Genomic DNA, 6,000 nt, shown 5'->3' with positions numbered 1-6,000 from the left:
CTGTCAAGCTGGAGGGAGGTAACCAGTGGAGTTCCTCAAGGATCGGTTTTGGGACCAATCTTATTTAATCTTTTTATTACTGACCTTGGCACAAAAAGTGGGAGTGTGCTAATAAAGTTTGCGGATGATACAAAGCTGGGGGTATTGCCAATTTAGAGAAGGACAGGGATACCCTACAGGAGGATCTGGATAACCTTGTAAACTGGAGTAATAGTAATAGGATGAAATTTAATAGTGAGAAGTGTAAGGTCATGCATTTAGGGATTAATAACAAGAATTTTAGTTATAAGCTAGGGACGCATCAATTAGAAGTAACGGAGGAGGAAAAGGACCATGGAGTATTGGTTGATCATAGGATGACTATGAGCCGCCAATGTGATATGGCTGTGAAAAAAGCTAATGCGGTCTTGGGATGCATCAGGAGAGGTATTTCCAGTAGGGATAAGTAGGTTTTTGTACCGTTATACAAGGCACTGGTGAGACCTCACCTGGAATACTGTGTGCAGTTCTGGTCTCCCATGTTTAAGAAGGATGAATTCAAACTGGAACAGGTACAGAGAAGGGCTACTAGGATGATCCAAGGAATGGAAAACTTGTCTTATGAAAGGAGACTCAGGGAGCTTGGCTTGTTTAGCCTAACTAAAAGACAGTTGAGGGGAGATACGATTGCTCTCTATAAATATATCAGAGGGATAAATACCAGAGAGGGAGAGGAATTATTTAAGCTCAGTACCAATGTGGACACAAGAACAAATGGATATAAACTGGCCACTAGGAAATTTAGACTAGAAATTAGACGAAGGTTTTTAACCATCAGAGGAGTGAAGTTTTGGAATAGCCTTCCAAGGGAAGCAGTGGGGGCAAAAGATCTATCTGGCTTTAAGATTAAACTCGATAAGTTTATGGAGGAGATGGTATGATGGGATAACATGGTTTTGGTAATTAAATATTCATAAATAGGCGCAGTGGCCTGTGATGGGCTATTAGATGGGGTGAGATCCGAGTTACCCAGGAAAGAATTTTCTGTAGTATCTGGCTGATAAATCTTGCCCATATGCTCAGGGTTTAGCTGATTGCCATATTTGGGGTCGGGAAGGAATTTTCCTCCAGGGCAGATTGGAAGAGGCCCTGGAGGTTTTTCGCCTTCTTCTGTAGCATGGGGCACGGGTCACTTGCTCTGCTCCTTGAAGTCTTTAAACTACGATTTGAGGACTTCAATAGCACTGATATAGGTGTGAGGTTTTTTTGTAGGAGTGGTGAGTGAAATTCTGTGGCCTGCGTTGTGCAGGAGGTCAGACTAGATGATCATAAAGGTCCCTTCTGACCTAAATATCTATGAAACTCTAGGATACAGATGTGGGGACCTGCATGCAAGAGCCACTAAGCTTATTCTTACCAGCTTAGGTTAAAACTTTCCCAAGGTACAAACTTTGCCTTGTCCTTGAACCGTATGCTGCCACCACCAAGCATTTTAAACAAAGAACAGGGAAAGAGCCCACTTGGAGACGTCTTCCCCCAAAATATCCCCCCAAACCCTACACCCCCTTTCCTGGGGCAGGCTTGATAAGAATCCTCACCAATTTGTACAGGTGAACACAGACCCAAACCCTTGGATCTTAAGAACAATGAAAAAGCAATCAGGTTCTTAAAAGAAGAATTTTAATTAAAGAAAAGGTAAAAGAATCACCTCTGTAAAATCAGGATGGTAAATACCTTACAGGGGAATCAGATTCAAAACACAGAGAATCCCTCTAGGCAAAACCTTAAGTTACAAAAAGACACAAAAGCAGGAATATACATTCCCTCCAGCACAGCTTATTTTACCAGCCATTAAACAAAAGGAAATCTAACGCATTTCTAGCTAGATTAGTTACTAACTTAACAGAAGTTCTGAGGTTGCCTTCCTGATATGTTCCCAGCAAAAGCATCACACAGACAGAAAAACCCTTTGTCTCCCCCCCCAGTTTTGAAAGTATCTTGTCCTCTCATTGGTCATTTGGGTCAGGTGCCAGCTAGGTTACCTTAGCTTCTTAACCCTTTACAGGTGACAGGATTTTGTCTCTGGCCAGAGGGATTTTATAGCACTGTATACAGAAATGTGGTTACTCTTCCCTTTATATTTATGACAACTGCATAAAAAGTACTCCTTTGTATCCAGTTTCAGTTTGCTTTTAAATGAGAAAACTCTTTGCCAGCCAGTTGCAATTCCAAAATATTGAAAAATGCATGGGATGTCAATCCTAGCAAAGTCTGAGTGCTTCAGAGCTTTGGAGACTCCTGAGACTGAATGACTAATGAGAATGTCAACAGAAAACCATATCTTGCTCATCACAAAAGACGCATTTAGATACTTCTCTTAATTTATTTGTAAAATTGTGGACTTGGTCCTCACGTCAGGACCACAGTTGTCAACTTTCACATGGTAAATAAACACCCCGACTTTCACAATAAGCCAAAAATCAAGCTAATCCCATTTCAAAACAAGCCAATGCAGTCCGGGATTGTGGTGGGTCTGCTGTGAACCCCTGACTCTCTCCCCACTCGCCCCAGCTTGCCGCTTGCCAGGAGCCAATCAAAAAAGAGAAGGAACAAGCTACAAGCCAAAAACTAGCCAACAATCAACTCTCAAGCCAATTTAGCCAGAAACAAGCCCAATTTCTGCGTGTTTTTTTTTTTCCTCAGGTTTGACATGTCTGGTCACCACCTGTGCTCAGCACAGGTCGTGATCGGCTTTAGACTACCATTATGCATACCCAGTCTTGGGGCTAGCCAAAGCCAAGTCTTTACCAAGGGGCATTACTGGAGCACAGAAATGCTCTGGCCAATCCCTTCCCTGGCCATCCTCCTGCTATGGAGATTGGAAAGGTTGCACCTGGGGATTCCCCCATCCTCAGATGGCTGGGTAAGCCAGCTTTACAACCCTTTTGCACTGGTGAAGTTGTCCAAAGGGGTCATGGAGCGAGGACCTGGACCTACAAGTTTACAAGACGACATGATGAGGAGTAAGTCCTTTTGTTTATTGTAATAATTATATTATATTTATATTATTTTTATTTGTTAACTTTGTAATTACTGTACATCGCTTCTTCCATCTGAGGATCTCAAAGGGCCTGACAAACATTTTTAATTAATTAAGCTACACAGCACTCCAGTGAAGCTTCATACCCATTTTATAGATGAGAAAGGTACAGAGGGCCAAATGCAAGGATGAAGTAAATCATTGTCTATGCTACACATTGGTATCCTGATTATGATCTCACACTGGTTTTACACCAGTTGAACTTTAATGACTTCAGGGGGTTATGCCTGATTTACACCAGTTGGTGGAGAAGCAACCCCAACATGTAAATTCATCAGATGCAAGTGGCAAAGCAGTGTAATTTGCAGTGATTTGGCATTCAGTAGGTATGCAAAATGAGTGTTATTTACACCAAGTTGGCATGCTGTGGACAACAAATACAGCAGGCACAGATTCCTGTTTACACCAATAGAAATTGTAACCATGAAACCAGAGTGGAATTTGACCTAGAGAAATTAAGTGTGACATGGCCATGGTCACACAGCACGTCAGTGGAAGAGCTGGGACTAGCAGCCAAGAGTCCTGGCTCCTAGTCCTCTTTCAGGGGATGAGCATGCAGTAATTAATTTTCATGAAATGCGGCATAATCTATGTAACAAATCTTTCTCACCAAGTAGTAATTTGGATTCTCAAATAAATAAGAATAAAATAAAAGATTGGTTGTTGGAATAATGTTCAGTCCCAGAGATAAACTAGTGGTGGTCTTAAATACAGAGGGACTTGAACTGAGGTTCTGAACATGGAGCTCCGCAAACCTGAACTCCTCCTGCCACTTGCTCTCCAAGTGCATGACTTTGTGTCAACACATCCCAATGTGGTGATTCTGCATCATAACTTCACAAGATGAAACATCTGCCAAATCAAACACAGAAACTTTTGAGTTCAATGCAGCAGATTTGAATGCATATTTGCATCTAAAACCATTCCTAGAAAGCCCCTAGGAACTTATATCAGTGGGATATGCATGTTGGGACAGGGTAGTATTGGAGTCAATGTACACTGTCAGGCTAGAGGGAATTTTGCATCTGTGGGTGATTTTACAGTACATCAGTGGCCCCCAAACTGTGGGGTGCACCCCTAGGGGGGAATAGAGGAATGTTCAGGGGGACATGGTGGGGCACGGGCCAGAGCCCACAGGGGGCAGGGAGGGAGCTCTGCCCCCCGCTCCACTCCGGCCCTGTTCCAAGCCCTGGCCACAGCTCCTGGTGATGGCCCCTGGCTCCCAGCCATGACTGTGGCCCCAACTGCAGCCCCTGCTCCCTGCTGAGGCCCCGGCTGCAGTGCTGGCCCCACTCCTGACTGTGGCCCCTGGCCCTGGATCCAGACTGTGGCTCCCAGATGAGGCGCGGACTAGGTAAGGGGGGGCCATGGACAAAAAAGTTTGGAGACCACTGCAGAACATACTATAATATGAAATTAATTATTGATACTATAACAGCCTTAAGTTTGAATTTCTTTTTCTGCTATGTTGCTGTCTGCCTTTTAATATTATTTTAATTTTTTATAATTTATAACAACATGCTGTCTTTTATACTATATATTATTTATACAAGATTGTTGTCTGCTTTTATTATTAATTCATTTCCTGTGGAATTCTTTTTCTTTAATGTCTTTTATTGAGTTGTAAATTCAGCGTCCAATCTTTGTTTTACCTGCGCAAAGCAGTTACAAGATTTCATGGTGCATTGAGAAAGAGATCTGCTTTCCTGTACCGCCATGATGGTTAATCCACTGAGGGAAAAGAGATTAAAATACTGAAAGCTTGTTTCCATCCAATCCAAAATCCCTGTTTGGTTTGGTTGTTTATGAATAAGGCTCAGGACACAGACTCTTATAACTCGGATTGTTTTTTCTATGGATGTGCCCAGTCTCTGTGAAAATGAGCATGCTACTCTGTCAGTGCAAAACAAAATAAATTAATGGTAATTCATTAATAATAAAAGAATTCTGGAACTAAGTGGCACATTTTCTGCATCTTTTGCCTTTTCCTTTATATTTTTGCTTTGTGTGAAAATCTTAATACAAGTTTAAAACTAAAGAGAAGATCTTGTCAGAGAAGTCTGTGCAATAATCTCTATTAATGTTTTTCATCAACATTTTACCCTGCATTATAAAAAGAGGTTAATTTGGATGCCCAGTAGCCCCACCTACTGACAACAGATGTCACATTCTTAAAATGTATTATTATTATTTCTACAAAATGTTAAATGTGTACCAAATGCCTGTTTATAAATATTACAGTTAAGAAACAAAACCATCCCCACCACCCACATTAATTGATAGGTAAGTATGAGGTTTCACGCCCACAAAAGCCAAAACAATTTATAATTAAATTTCTCACAGAAACTTTTAACCTCCGCCCTTTTTTGCACATGTGTTAGAATGTCTAGCGGTGAACCAAGCAGGATTGGTTTTGCTTTTACAGAACCTACGTTGCATTTTGTCTTGAGAAAATCAAAAACAAGGCTGGCATGTATCCTTGTTCCATTTTAAAATTCCAGGGAGTGTAGATAACTACTACGGCATTTTATAATCACATACCACAACACCACCACATGCTGTCTTGTTACCATGTCTACTCACAGACTGTGGGCTTGTCTACCTTACTCACTGGATTGACGGGCATTGATCCAGCAGGGGTCAATTTATCGCATCTAGTCTAGACGCGATAAATCGACCGCCGAGCGCGCTCCTGTCGACTCCGGTATGCCACTGGAGTGAGAGGCACAGGTGGAGTCAACAGGGGAGCGTCAGCCATCAACTTATCGCAGTGAAGATATTGCAGTAAGTAGATCTAAGTACGTCGACTTCAGCTACGTTATTTACATAAAAATGTCATAATTGGATAATATTAAGCAAAATAAAATACATGTAAATAGTAGATGGATAAATGCATCTCAATAAAAATAAGTTAAACGAAT

Source organism: Caretta caretta, chromosome 2 (assembly GCF_965140235.1).
Source record: "Caretta caretta isolate rCarCar2 chromosome 2, rCarCar1.hap1, whole genome shotgun sequence".
Taxonomy (NCBI): Eukaryota; Metazoa; Chordata; order Testudines; family Cheloniidae; genus Caretta; species Caretta caretta.
The sequence above is the reverse complement of the archived record's forward strand: the minus strand, read 5'-3'. Positions refer to the sequence as shown.